The sequence below is a fragment of the Sminthopsis crassicaudata genome, chromosome 1 (genome assembly GCF_048593235.1).
Source record: "Sminthopsis crassicaudata isolate SCR6 chromosome 1, ASM4859323v1, whole genome shotgun sequence".
NCBI lineage: Eukaryota > Metazoa > Chordata > Mammalia > Dasyuromorphia > Dasyuridae > Sminthopsis > Sminthopsis crassicaudata.
This window is the reverse complement of record NC_133617.1, coordinates 564,662,170-564,677,611: the sequence shown is the minus strand read 5'-3', so window position 1 is coordinate 564,677,611 and position 15,442 is coordinate 564,662,170. Positions and strand designations below refer to the sequence as shown.

The 15,442-nt window shown below is 33.6% G+C and overlaps 1 protein-coding gene across 1 annotated transcript in view; it reads right to left on the bottom strand.

Moving 5' to 3' along the window:
* Positions 1 to 1,045: 1,045 nt before the first annotated feature.
* LOC141550964 (uncharacterized) overlaps positions 1,046 to 15,442 on the bottom strand; it is a 272,765-nt gene continuing 258,368 nt past the window's right edge. Inside the window, exon 4 of the transcript XR_012484753.1 lies at positions 1,046 to 8,937. The gene's annotated coding sequence lies outside the window, so the exon portion shown is untranslated. The remainder of the gene's footprint in view (positions 8,938 to 15,442) is intronic.

Below are 15,442 nucleotides of genomic sequence, written 5' to 3'. Positions count from 1 at the left end.
ATCTATAAAATGCAGAAGTATTCAAGACTGTGATAATGTAGAGCTTAGTTTCAGTATTTATTATCAGATTATCTATAATGTGCATCAGCTATAAAGAATCTGATTTTGAAAACAATATGCACTTTGTCTTCTAATATCCTTCTATACAATGTGCTGGACGTGACTACAGAGAATTCTCTGTGTTTCCAGTGTCTATGTAAAACCTCCATGCAGCTAACCAATGAAATAAAAGGAAAAGCTGTAAACAGCTGGTTTATATAGCTTTCTCAAAAGGCTCGTGTATGAGCTATAATATGTGGAAATTTGTATTAGGTTTTGAGAAAGAAAAATAGAAGTTCCTACAGCTGTGTGTCAAGAAATTAATTCCAAGAAAAAGAAATAATATTTCCTTTCCTAAAAGATAGCAACAAAATATGTGTTCTTGGTTTGGAGACGTTTCTTGATTTTGTGTTATTGGGCATGAAATATACCTGCCCTGAAGAGCAATATCACCTAATATGAAATTATTAACCTATTTCATAACTCTAATATGGGAACATCCCCACTCATAATGTTCTAGTTTATAAAGATAATTGACTGTTGTGGAACCCTTGAAGGTAAGAAAGAAAGGTTTTATAGACTTACAGGAATACATTTTTTTGGTTTGTTTTTTTTGAGTCATTATACCTTAGCACTCATGAAAACTGGAACTAAAAAAAAGAATTCCTTTTTTTCCTAGGATAGAAAAAGTACAAGGCTTATTTTAAAATATAGTAAAAACCCATTAGAAAAAGGTCTGGTTATTCCACAAATACAGTTATTCTATGGATGAAATCAGGTCACCAGTGTTCACAGCAACTCTTTCTGTAATAGAAGCCCTTTTTACATAGGCATAATTCCCATTATAATGACATTTTCTTATATATTGTTTTTAGTTGAGAAAGCAGTTTAAATTCTATTTTTTTTTTTGCAATTTTTGAATCTAAAAAATTCAGCTTTAGTAAACTGTTAGATTTTTTTGTAATAAAAATAGTAAGGAACTCACTTGATTTTACTAAGGGCACAAAACTATAAGGTTCTGTAATTATTAGATAATTTTAAATAAGGAACAGCAGAATTCATATTGATATAACACTTTAAATTTTGTGAAGCATGTTTTTTATAACTGTGAAGTAGTGGGAATATTTTCATACCAATTATATTTATACCAATTTTTATACCAAAGATGAAGAAACTGAGGGTTAGAGAGACTAAGTGGTTTGCTCATGGCCACATTGGAAATGACTATGTATGGGAGAAAGGACTCTAAGGTCTCCTGACACTAAGTAGTCCAACATATTATACTACCACTCAACTTTATCTTCAATTCTTCACCATAAATGATCACTAGATAAAGAAGTTTTTTAAACATTTTGTAAATCTCAGCAAAAAATGATGACTTTTTTTTTTTAACAAAGCACATGTAGACTTTTAAAAGACAATTTAAATATTTGTTAAAGTCATCGTTAATATTTTCAAATGGCCATTTTCCCTGAAGATCTGAATAACTAATTACTACCTAATGTAGTTCCTTGCTTTTAATAGATAATAAATATTTTTTGAATGCATAAATAATTTAGCATCAAGCATTCTTGATTTAATCAATCATCAAATAGGTATTTATTAAGTGCCTACTAGGTACCAGGTGCTATACTAGGCATTTAGGGTACAAAAACAAAACTGAAAGAATATTTGCCACAAGGAGCAAGTAGTAATGTGGTAAACAACATGTAAATATAAAATCATATAGTAACTAAAGACAAGGGAATTTTGCGGTCCTTATACCTGGGGGGTTAAGAAAAGTCTCATGTACAAAGTAATATCTGAACGAAGAATTGAAGGGAGGGAAAGTTGAAACATTTCGAACAGTCCAGTCATGGAAGAGAGCTTTTGTAAAGGCACATAAATAGGAGATGGGATAGTGTGGGCAGGGAAAAGTAAAAAAATCAGTTTGGCTGTATTGATGAATTTTTAGAAAGCAGTAAAATCTTATAAACCTGGAAAGATAGTTTGGAGTCTTATTTATGAAGCACATTAAATAGCAAACAGAAAAATTTGTATTTGATTTCAGGTACTGTGAGATTACTAGAATTTGTTAAGTAGGAGAGAAATATGAACAGACCTGTGCTTCAGGAATAACACTTTAGTGTTTGTGAGAAAGATAAGAAGGGGAGCATGTGAGGTAGGAGAAACCAATTAGGAAGCTATTCTAAAAGAGTAGAAGGTTAAGAGGGTCTGATCTAGGTAGTCACAGTGTGAAAATGTAATAGTACCTATATCTAATATTCTTCTCTAAAATATAGTGTTCTCTGGGAGCAGGTTTCTTGGGGGGCTTCTGGAGACAGCCTTAGTTTCAGTTCAGTATAATCACCCCAAATGCAGCCAGAAGTTAAAGTCCAAATCCTTTATTGTTTCCTTCAAAGTCTTGTCTCTTTTCCTGGGGCCCAGTTAGCTTTCTTAGAGGCCTATCTCTCTCCTTGGTTCCGAGAACTCCTGTCACTAGTCCTTTGCCTCTGCCAGCTTCTGCCTCTAGCTTCTTCTGAATGGGCTTCTAGTGGGCTTCTAGCCCTCGGACCTCCTCCTTATATGCTCCACACTGCTTATACACCAATCATTATATCACAAGAAAACCATTATTTGTTGTAGGATTAAATCAATGCTAAACTACCTCCTCAATTCCACTTACTACTTTGTTTCAAGTTCTAGACCATAACATCTCCTTGTAGGATCAGATCAATGATACTGATAGTTTCTATCAATTCCACTGTCTTAGGATCTTGTAAGAATCCTAACTTCTCCTGCTTTCTTTTGTTTTTAGAACATAGGTGGTCATGACCTCCCTGACTTCTCAAGGAGGTGAGGACCCCCAAAAAAGTGATTGCGCCTTCCCTGACTGCTCAAAAAAGGGGTGAAAACACCATAAAAAAAGGTGATCATGCCCTCCCTGATGTCTCAGGAACAGAGTTGAAAACACCAAAGAAAATGGGAAATCAAATCAGATTAGTGGGTTTCTGAAGGGGCTCACTCTTAAAACAGGATATACATAAATCCATCAATATAGGAGGTATTACACATAATTACATAAATTGCATAAGCACATAGTAACATAACATAGGCTAGTAACGATGTAATAAATAACATGAATCAACATGAGGAATTATACATGTCCATACATCCTAAAAGTAGTCCAAAAGGAATCTATTGTCCATTACTTTATGTGCCAGGAATCCAATAATTCCTGCAAATTTTGAAGTCGTGCAATAGTCTCATCAACAACTTTTCATCTCAAGGAATCCAATGATTCCTGCTGGTTTTCAAGTTCTGCAACAGTTTTATCTTGTATTAGGGAATCCAATGATTTCTGCAGATTTTGTTCTTAGGTCTTCTCCTTTGTTTCCAGATTTTTTTCTTTTTTTGTCTCTCTGATGGACAAGGCGAATATGGCTCATTGGCACCCATCTGATTCCTTCTCCATCTGTAGAAATACAAGCAAACCCTTTCTCCCAAGCAGTTAACCTATCTAATTCCCTTCTATTTAGCACTTTCTAGATCTCTCTTCATCACCTGGCAATTATGTTGGAGCTGCTCTCACTGAACACTGCTCTTCTGTTGGATTAAAAATCCTGTATTCTCCCCAATTGTAATCCCTTTCTGCTATCTGATTGCTTTTCTGCTTGTTGATCATGTAATCCTTTTCTCTATCTGATTGCTTTTCGGAAGATTGATCACAGCAGAGTCCTGAACTTCTAAAGACTCTCTGTGTGTAACCTCAGCTACCATCATGCCCCACCTGTCTTTTGTATGATATTTTGGGGCTGGGCCCTGCCTCTCATTTCCCTGGGTCAATCTACATTCTGAGGCTCAGTAAAAGCCCTTGTGGCATTTTGGACATAGGGTTTTGGGTCTTCTTTTACCCTGTCTTCTTACTCTATCTCCATATCTACAATGGGCTTTCAGATGTTCCACTTTTCTACACTGAAAACATCAACAACTCTCTCTAGAAGTCCCTTGCCAAAAGGGACCCTGTCTTCCTATGTTTATCATAGTCTGGGTATAATAAGTATTTGTGCCCACTGTAGCACAGCATCTTAAGATCTCTTCTAAAGGAACATCTTTTTATCTCATTGACATTTTCCTTAGCTAGTTGATTTATCATTATTTCTGGAGTTGCATTTTCTCTAATGGTTCTTGCTACAGTTGTTTGGAGACATCCCACAAAATCTGCTAAGGGTTCATTGGAACCTTGCTCTATTTTTGTGAAGGCTTCTCCCCAGTCTTTCCCTGGGAGGGAACTCCAAACTTTTGCTGCAGCAGTAGCAATTTCTTCATAAGCTGTTATGGGGTAATTAATCTGTTCTGAATTCTCTTCATACTGACCTTTACTTTCCAATTGGTCAAAAGTGATTTGTACATTAACTCCACTTTGCCTATTGCATCTGGCTTGAATCCTACATGATTCTTGATACTCTGAAAGCCACAACAATTTTTTTCCAGGTACTAAACATGCCCCTGCTATGGATTTCCTATCCCTAGGGGTTAGGATTTTATAAGCCAAATTATCTAGTAACATCTTAACTTAAAATGATGTAGCCCCATAAAGAGTGCAACCCTTTTTCAAATCCTTGATTTTTTCCAAATCAAAAGGAGTGTATCTTCTCCTTTTTTGGCCTGAAGAGTCAAGCTCTTCAATCACAGGGTATGCATTTATTTTTAAATCAGATATATCCTGTCCTTCATTTTTTGCTTTAACCTGCTGGAACTCTGTCTTCCCAGAAATCAGCAGGAGTCAGGATCACTAAATGTCTTTATTCTTGATCTTTTACAGTCAAGGTCAGGGGATTAGATCTAGCAATCTCCACACACACCTTCCTCCCTCAAACGCCACGAGAGAGAGCAAGAGAGAGAGCATCTCAATTTCCTCTTCCTCCTCCTGAACCCCCCCCACATGTCACTTCCCCCTCTTTGTCCCACCAATCAAGTCAGCACAGAATAGCTGGGGAGGGTCAAACTTCAAACAAGTTAATAGGGAACCGTCCAATTGGCAATTAGTTTCATGTGCTCCATTATCCAAGTACATTTGCTCAGTTCTAGCCCTTTACATTAACCAGTGCTTTTTGTAATCTTGTCATAGTCTACTTTATAGGAGGTGTTGATTGTGTTACTGCCTCTCCCCTTCCTCCTTCTCCCTCCACCCCTGAAGGGTTAATTGAGGGAAGTAGGTCAGGGGATGGGGAATGACCTAATTTCTCCTTCTATGAAGCACCACACTTAAAATTGTACTTAACTTCATTCTTATCTAATTCTTCATCCTTTTCACCTAGTTTAGTTGGCTCCTCCCCATTCTGCTCTTTCTTCTTTTTTTCCTTATTCTAGTACTTATATAATTTCTTAAAGTCAGTTGTATTAAATTGTATGTATAAAGTGTATTTTTGGAAATTGAGTTTGGATTGGAATTGTAGTATTCACCTAGTTGCTCTCCTACTAATTTTCACTCATCTGGATTCAATTCTTTTTCCTTAAAGAACCAAGGAGATGTGTACTGTACAGTTTCTAAAAGTTCAGTGATCTGCTCCCAAGTTACAATTAAACCTTGATTTTTTTTTATCAGTCTGACCAAACTTTCAACACATTTTCCTTGAAGAGGCTGTTTTCTAAACATCTGTCCCATTTTAGCTGAAATACTATTTTAGCCCTTTAACAAAGTTTCCTTGTACTCATCCTAATTTCTGTGTCACAGATGAAGGTTGTTGATCTTACGTTTTGGTGCCAAAATGTAATATTCTTCTCTTGTTAGGTTCTTACCAAGTGCTAATGAGATAATGAGATATTAGGTTCTTACTAAGTGCTAAGTCGGTACTTAACAATTCTCTAGTTCCAGCCTTTAAGGGAAGTTTTACCCCTTTGAACTTCTGGGGAGGATCTTGCATGTTTAAGAGGAGCAAGTTCATTGGTTGAAGTATTTTTTCCCCAGAAGCCCCTGAATTATTCCACACCCATTCTCTGGGAGGATAAAAGAAGTGACATTGAGCAAGAGAGAGAGTCTCTACTCTAGGTCAGAGTTGGCAGCCGAGAGATTGAGTTGAGACAGTAGATCTCCTCCCAGAGAGCGATCAGCAGTTTCTGGAGGCAACAGAATATTACATTCTCTAAAATATAATTTTCTCTGGGAGCAGGTTTCTTGGGGGGCTTCTGGAGGCAGCCTTAGTTTCACTTCAATATAATCACCCCAAATGCAGCCAGGAGTTAAAATACAAATCCTTTATTGTTGCTTTTCAAGTCTTGTCTCCTTCCATGGGCCAGGTTAGCTTTCTTAGAGGCCTATCTCTTTCCTTGGTTCTGAGAGCTCCTGTTACTAGTTCTTTGCCTCTGCCAGCTTCAGCTTCCAGCCAGCACAAAGGTGGAAGATGGAATGAATCTTTTGCCACCCCAAGAGCTTCTAGTGGGCTTCTCCTTTCTGGCCTTGAGACCTCATCCTTATATGCCCTACACTGAGTATATACCAATCATTATATCACTAGGAAACCATTATTTGTTGAAGGATTAAATCAATGCTAAACTAGATTTAACCACTCTCTCCTCAATTCCACTTACTATCTTGTTTCAAGTTCTGGCCCACAACATCTCCTTGTAGGATCAGATCAATCATACTGAACCATGCTAAATTAGATAATTATTGTCTCTATCAATTCCACTGTCTTAGTACCTTGTAAGAATTCTAATACCTACAAGAGATAATATCATTATTTTTTTAGTCTTATAGCAAAGTGCAAAAAATCCTTTATTTGTATGGGTTTGTAATTAATTTCCATACACTATGAATTAATAATAATAATTAAAATAATAATATTGGAAAATAATGGTTAGATAATAATAATAATAATAATAACTATAAAATACGATCTTTCATATGTGCATGGTGCAGATAATAAAGCATCCTTTCTTGGGCAGCAACATGGCACATTAAGAAAAGCTTTGGATTCAGTAGATTTGATTGAAATTCTGAACACCTGTGTGATTTTGGCCAAATAAATTAACTACTTTGGGATTTAGTTTCTTCATATGCAAAATTAGATTGCATTAGAAGAAATCACTACCAGTTCCAAATTCTGCAATACCAGTACTGGAATATTGTAGAATAATCATGTGTGAAAGTGGTCTGAGATTTCAGAAGTCATCTTATTCCTCTACTCAATAAACTCTAGTGGCTCTTTATTTCCTTTGGCATTAAATACAAACTTCTCTGGCATTTGAATACTTACCCCCTTTACAATACCAGTACTGGAATGTTGTAGAATAATTATGTGCAAAAGTGGTCTGAGATTTCAGAAGTCATCTTATTCCTCTACTCAATAAAGTCTAATGGATCTTTATTTCCTCTGGCATTCAAAGCTTTCTTTCAATATTTACCCCCTCTTATCTTTCTAGTCTTTTTACACCTTACTCCCCACCATGTACTTTTTGATCCTAGATTCTGGCTGTTCCATGAACAAGACTCTATATCTATATTCCAGGCTTTTACAAATGCCTGGAATGTTATTTCCTTTAACTAGCCTACTGACTTGAATATTTTCTTTTTTAAATTCCTTATAAGATTTTCTCCTGTTATTTCCTATTTATCTGTGTGTAGCTTGCTTTGTACATATTTGTTGGCTTGTTATTTCACTCAATTGATTGTAAGCTCTTTAAGGGCAGAGACTGTCTTCCTCTTTTTTTACATCTCCAGAGCTTAGCCTAGTTTCTGGCACATAATAAGTGCTTAATAACTCACATTAATTGATTGATACAGATGAGGAAACTGAAGTCTAGACAAGTAAAGTTTTATAATTTCTGGTTAAGCTAATCAGAGGTCATAATCATGATGGCTTATTTTCATCTCTTTCAGTACTTTAGTGTTGGTGTTTATTAGTAAAATCACCTTGTGTTCTATTATTATTTGTTGTAGCTATGCAATAAAATGGGGGAGGGGAGATTGAATTTTATGCACATTAAAAAGCAGTATATAATTAAAAAATTAATATTTGTCTTGTGAGAAGGTTAGAGCATTTTCAAATTTTCAAGTCTCAAGACTTTTGATCTAGTAATCTTTTCAACATGTTGCCACTCCAGTATCTTCTGACTCAGAATCAGTTATTTTTTTTAAACTTGGTTCACTCCTCTTTAAAAGGAATATTAATATTTTAAAGAAAGAAAACATAAATAGTCTGTTCTTATATGAAAATGATACTCCATAGTTTTTATTTGTCACACATTGTGTTCTTACCAGTAAGAATGCCAGATTTATGTTAATTCACCCACACTATCTTGTTTACCTCTTTTTTTTTTCTCACAATGATGGGGTTGACTGGGGCTACCCCTAAAGAATGACCATAGAATGAAGTAAAGTTAACTAGTCCAGTTGGTAATAAATTCAATGTCCTCTCCCTTATTAGCACTATCCTATCAATAAATCTCATCCATAACAAAGAACTCATAAATAAGTTTATGTGATACTTGCCTTTCAGCTCAATAGTTGTAGTTTCTGTTTGTTTGTTTTTTTAGTTTGGTGACTTTAATTTAATCTTTCACTAAGTACTAAATCAGATTTCTCTAAATATGCTTTTTCACTTCTGGAGATTATTTGATAAAAATTATTGTGCACGATGTGACTACAAAATAACAAAAAGACTTCCTCAAGATACAAGGAACATGATCCTTTAGGATCATACCACAAAAAGTTACAAAACCAATTTTAATTCTTTTTAAAAAGGAAGAGGAAAATAGGTGTCTACTTGGCTTCTTTCCTTTCTTGAGATTAAACCATGTTGAGTTTTTGTCAAGTCTTCATGTTTGACATTTCCTGCATGTTGTAAATGTTGATTCTATTTGATCATCTGCCAAAGAAGGATCAGGATAAGCTACTGCTTCCAAATCCCAACACACCTAAAAAAAATAAATAAATAAAGACATGTGTATATATAAGTATAATGCTATACCACAAGGAAAAAAATTTCTTCTAGGTAATGCCATAAAAATTGTGTAATTTGTTTTTTAGACTGGTACTTCACAAATAGTACAGGTAAGCCCAAAAGTCCTTGGAAAAGCAGCACCTCTTAGACTATCTTAGAATACTGATTTGGCTTCAAGTCTCATCCTCCCCGTCATTTGAGAGGGACAACCCTTGGGGAAAAGAGACCCACTACCACTGGCAACTCTTGGACAACTGCCACCAATGAGACAAGCAAGCTAGCTTGTTAGAGCATTAAAGTGTCCAAGGGGGAGACTGGGAGGATACATATGCCAGGAAGTTCAAACCACTTCTAATACCCAGACGATCACCTTCACTCAAATTTATTCACCTTGTACTCTATGTAAAAGAGCCCATCTTATATCAGCTCTGCTTCTTGATCCTGGCAGCCATCATGAGGGACAGAAACCCTTGTGAAAATATGACTTATCATCATTTGTATGTCCTCTTGTGTCCAATGCCTCACATACTGAAGACCAGAAAAGGAATTCATATGATCAAAAGATCATGAACACTCCAAATGACTCAAAGTCAGAAATGGATATATGATTTTATGAAGGGAAATGCTACTAATGAAGAAGTATTTCTTTGCTATGACACTTGGATGACCATTAGACCTTTCCAACCAATTTGTAACTAAAATTTCCCATGTGAGAATAGAAGTTTCTTGAGGAAAGGTATTGTTTTGCTTTTCTGACTTTGCTCTGTACATAGGAAATACTTTACAAATTAATGTTTTATTTAAAATGAAATCATTAATAAGTTTTGTTTTTACAATCATTTACATTTCCCTTTGTAGTACCTTCCTTACCTCCTCCCAGAGATTCATACCTTATAATTAAGAATAGAAAAAAAGAAAGAACAAACTTTTATAAAACTAACCAAGATATGAAAAAAATCTAATGTTTTAGTTTTCCATGCTTATGGACTCCTACTATGGCAAAGAAGCAGATTTATCTTTTTTTGGCAACCAAACTTGGTCATTATAATTTTGTAGCTTACAATTTCAATTGTTTTATTTTTATTTTTTTTTTCATATCCATTGTCAGTCAACAAGCATTTGTTTCTCTAATGTTTTCTAAATAAACACTCATGTAATCAATTGTGGGGATAATTTTATCTTCTCTTTGTCTAACTTTATGCACAAGTTTATTTCTCTTATATTACTGCTATTGTTAGTATTTTTAGATCTCTGTCATTAACATCAGGGAAAGGAATCATTTTTGCCTTATTCCTGATTTTATTTCTCAATAAGTGTTAGTTTGAAAGCTAGGTTTTGATTTTATATATATATATGTATATATAAATAAATTTTAACCACATTACAACTATGATCTATCTATGCCTATATTTCAAAGGTTTTGATTTTTTAGTATAGATTAGTGTTATGTTAATATAGTTTGGAATTTTTAAAAAATGTGATTACATTGTTTTCTTATGTGGAACCATCTTTTCATAGTATGAATTCAACTTGATCATAGTGAATTATATTTTTGATGAAATTGTTATAATTTTTTTGGCTAGGATTTTATTGACCATTTAAAAATTTATATTTGCTAATTATATTGTCATTTATTTCTCTTTCTTTGTTTTATCCTTTGCCAGTTTGGTATGAGGACTATATTTGTCTATATTATAGGACTATATTTGTCTCATAAAATTTGCTTAGTAGTTTCCTCTTTCTCAATTGATAAGATTACTTTATATCAAATGGATGTTAATGTCCTTTAAAAATTTGATAAAATTCTCCATAAATTCATTTGAACTACATTATTTTTTTCTTTGATAGTTTCTTTTTCGTCTAGTTTAGTTTCCTTTTTGGTGACTGGAGTCAGACCAAACCAGATAACAAATGCAAAGCACTTTACAAACCTTTAAGCACTATATAAATGCTAGTTATTGTTATCATTATTGTGAATTTGGATATTTTTTATTTAATCTACTTTTTCTTAGCATAGAACCATACAAAAGATTCTGACAATTCTTTTTTTCTTTGCTATGATTTCACTTTGTTCATTTATATTTGTTTTTCTCTCCCCCCCCCCACTTTTTTTTAAAAAATCAGGTTGACTTAACTTCATCAGTTTTGTTAAGCTTATCAAAAACAGTTTTATCAGTTCTATAGTCTTTTTGGTTTCCTTTGAACTATTCTTCCTCTAATTTTAAAGATTTCTTTCTTTATTCTTTTTTTTTTTTTTTTTTTTTGGAAGGGGATACAAGGGAATATCTGTTGAATTTTTTTATCTGTTAGTTTTTTAATGTTTAAAAATGTATATTCTATTTAATAGTCATCTTCTTGCCTTCCCCCAAATTTCATAGTATTTTGGGGATAGCTAGGTGACAGAGAATAGAGCAATGAGTCTGGATTCAGGAAGCCCTGATTTCAAATATAGCCTCAGACATTTATTAGCTGTGTGATCCTGGACAAATCTCTTAGCCCTGTTTGTCTCAGTTTCCTCATTTGTAAAATGGAGAAGGAAATGGGAAACCAATCAAACTAATCCAGTATCTTTGTTAAGAAAATCCCAAATAACTTCATGAAGCCCGAATTAGCACCCTGAATACCTTAGAATCAGCCAGAGTTAGGATAAACAAAAGTCTTTGGTCTTTATTCTTGGTCTTTAGGTGTAGAAGGGAATTGGATGGACACAGGATCTCCACCACCTTCCTTCTCTTCCTTCTCTGGCTAGTCTTACTCCACCCCCTAGTCCCTCCTACAATTCTCTGTATATACCAAGGAGGACCTGCATTTTGCTTTTCCTTGGTCAGATGTTGTCCATGGAAGCACAACACTTTCTCACACCAATTCCTTTTCTTACCTCCTCCCCCAAATTAAAAGTCTCATGAGTTTTCCATCTCTCTCTAATAGGCATAAAACCTTTAATTCATGGATATGCTGTTTTTTAATGGTTCTCTTCCCTCTTCCTTTTTTTTATTTTTTTAGATTCAGTCCCTATTTTCTTCTGCTTTTCCCATTTTCATGCAGTTTTTCTTTTTTGGTGAGATTAGAAGGATCATAATCTTTTAATTATTTGCCTGTGGGTTTAGTAAAGTTACATTACCCATTTTCCACTCACTACCTGTCCTCACTACCTGTTTATGTATCCTTTCATTGTTTCATTTTGACTCACAGGGAAGTTAGGGGATTTGGTCCATGGTGATTCAGTTCTACTTTTCCAGATTCTTTAAGTTCTCCCTTAAAAAAAAAATCTCTTTATGGACCTTTATTGTTTGTTTTTGAATTTATAATTCAGTCTTTAATCTCTAAATGTGCAATAATTAATTATATGACTTCCTTGATTCTCTTTTGGGGGTTTCTATTTCTTACTAACTGTGTGACCCGAAGCAAGTTACTTAACCCTATTTGCTCAGTTAACTTATCTGTAAAAAAATGAGCTTAAGAAGGAAATGGCAAACCATTTCAATATCTTCTATAAAAACCTCAAATGGATTCACCAAGAGTCAGATATGACTACAAATGGCCGAATGACAATTATCATTTGCTGTGCATGCAAGTCAAATCTTTTGTTCTTCTTCTTCTTCTTTTTTTTTTCTTTTTTCTTTTTTTTTTCAGGAAAACTTCCCCAGCCTCTTTTTAGTTGAATATCCATTTTAAAAACTGATGTTTTGGGTCTAGTTTGCAAATTATACTGTTTTAGGTTATAGCTTAAGCTCACTTATTTTTCATAATATATTTTAGTATTTCCTTCCTCTATTTCTAATGAGTAAAAAAAATGTGTTCTTTGATTTCTTTTTCCTTTATGTTTGAAAGTCTTTTCCCTAGACTTGAATAATTTGTTGTTTGTTATTTGAATTGTTAAATTTTTAAAAATTGGCTTGTAGTTTGAAATATTGGATTCTTTCCCTTTAAAGGCAATTCTTTCAATCAATACTTTGCTTTCTATATTCACAGGTTCTCTGTAGTTTTTTATATTGTTTCCTACATTATAGTATTTTTTTAAAAATTTGTTATTTTCTTCTGGGAGACACGATCTTTAAGTTGATTCTGTGCATTCTATCTTCAAACTCAATAGCTCTGACTTCTTTACAGCATTGTTTCCTTGTTGCATCTTTTATGTCAGGTATTTTTTTTTTTTCATTTACAGGAATTTTTTATTACAAATCTTTTTTTAGAGACCATGAATTTCTACCTACCATGATTTTTGTTTCAGTCACTATTTCTTTTCTCAGGGATTTCTTTTAAAAAGAAAACATTGTGGACTTTCTTATTATTGTTCCAAATTCTCTTAGGATTTTTTATTTTATCAGATTTACTTTATATTGTAATATTTCTTAATGGCTTTGTAATCTTTCTGAGTATTTCAAACATCTGTCTTTCCAGTTTTAAGATTTTTCTCATTTAATTGATCTACTTAGCTTTGGTCTTTATTGAGTTTTCTTACTTTGGAAATTTTTGATGTTTAGGCATTTTTCCCTCATATTATTCTGTCATTCATTTTTTGACTCCTTTTTCTTTTCTGATTCGTACACTTTAAAGGCTGGGGGTCACAGATACCTCAGTCTATTCCAGAGAGATTTTGGGTTCACTAGCCTAAGTTTCTGTGTTGAGTATTCTTCAGTGATCAGATCCCAAGAATTTAAGTCATATTTCCTTCAGACCCAATGTAGACATACAAGTTAGTCTCTGACCTACTTTCTCCTTTAGCTCTCCTTTTCTTCTCAAAATGAGATGAATCAAGGTCTGCTACTTTTTATATGGAGACAAGAGCACAGGAATAATATTGTAAAAAGAATCTCTGCAGCTTTAATAATCCATAAAATAGGAAAAATTCTGGGAAGAGAGGAAACAACTGTCCCCATCCTCCTAATATGATTGAGTTGAATCAGTGACTGCTACTTTTTGTTGGATCCAAATCAGATAGGGAAGGAGATGCTCTGGGAAAGTGTCTGTCATTAAAAGAAGTATCAATATGAATGTGAAATTCAAGCTCATGTATCAGTTTAAAAGTTCTTAAAGTAAGCTCCTACAGGGCATCTGGATGACACAATGGAGAGAATGCCAAGTCTAGAGTAAGGAAGACTCAGCTTCCAGAGTTCCAATCTAGTCTCAGACTAGATTAAGGAATACTTAAATGTATGACCCTGGGCAAGTCACTTAATCCTATTTACCTTAATTTGCTCATCTGTAAAATGACCCAGAGAAGGAAACAATAAACCATTCAGTATCTCTACCAAGAAAGCCCCAAATGGGGTCACAAAGACTTGAACATGACTGAAAAACATTTTGTGGTTCAGTCATTTTTCAGTTGTGTCTGACTCTTCATGATATATGTAACATGGAGGTTGAAAAATAAGGGGTGTATGTCTATATTATCTGGAGATTCCTACATGTTTAAGAAAAATTTTCTAGCATTTTCAGTTTCTATCAGTTAGGAAGATTAGCTACAAAGGACTTTAGCTTCCTTCATTTTACAATTTAAAAAATTGAGGCAAAAGAAACTTAAATTAATTGACCTAAGTCATATAAGTAACCATAAGAAAGATTTGAACCCAAGCCTTCACACTTGGAAACCATTCCTCTTTCCAATGTGCAATGGTTTTCATTAGATTTCTCTGAACCAAACTAAATTTCAATAAAAAAAAAAAAATTCACTCTTCTCCGTTTATTGTCCCCAAAAGGAAAAGAATAGACATTCATTTTTTAACTTCAATAGAATGGTTTTCAATAAAATCTCTTAAATTTATTATAACAATTCAGTACTATATCATTATACTTCTTAATCTGATGATCATGTTATGATCATGCTAGAAATCACTATTCCATATTATAGATTTGTGATAAATTCAGCAAACATTTACTTGACATATCTTCGAGAACTATGTGTTTCAATTTGACTGAATGAAACCTATCCTATTAAGGTACTTTTAAATGTAGAAGTAATGTTTCATTTTTCTATAGTTCATTGTTGATCAGATATATAATTAGATCAGGATTGCTTCGTAAATTCTAATTTTTTTCTTTTTTTGTTTCTTTGTTCTGCTCCCTTCTCTCCCTCCAACAAAGAATGAGCAATAAGTTCTGTACATTTACCCACTATATAAAGATGTATAAGGTGTATATAAGAAATACATTTATATGTAAATAAGTATATTGTATATATAGTATAAATAAGTGTACTGGTGATAATCAAAGATATAGAAGCTACAAAAACTATATTGGCTATGAACAAGGAAGGAAAAAAAAAACTATTCTAGAGGGCTAACTCTTCTTTTTCTTTAGATAAGCGATGTATTTTCTTATTGTTCTTTTAAAATGTCATACAACTCTACAATAAAGCCATGAGTTCTTTTTGAATGCACTGATTTTTTCTTGTTATTTTCTTTCCCTTTTCCCTAGTATTAACATATATATATATATATATATATCTTTATCTTTAAAAACATTCCTCTCACTTATGA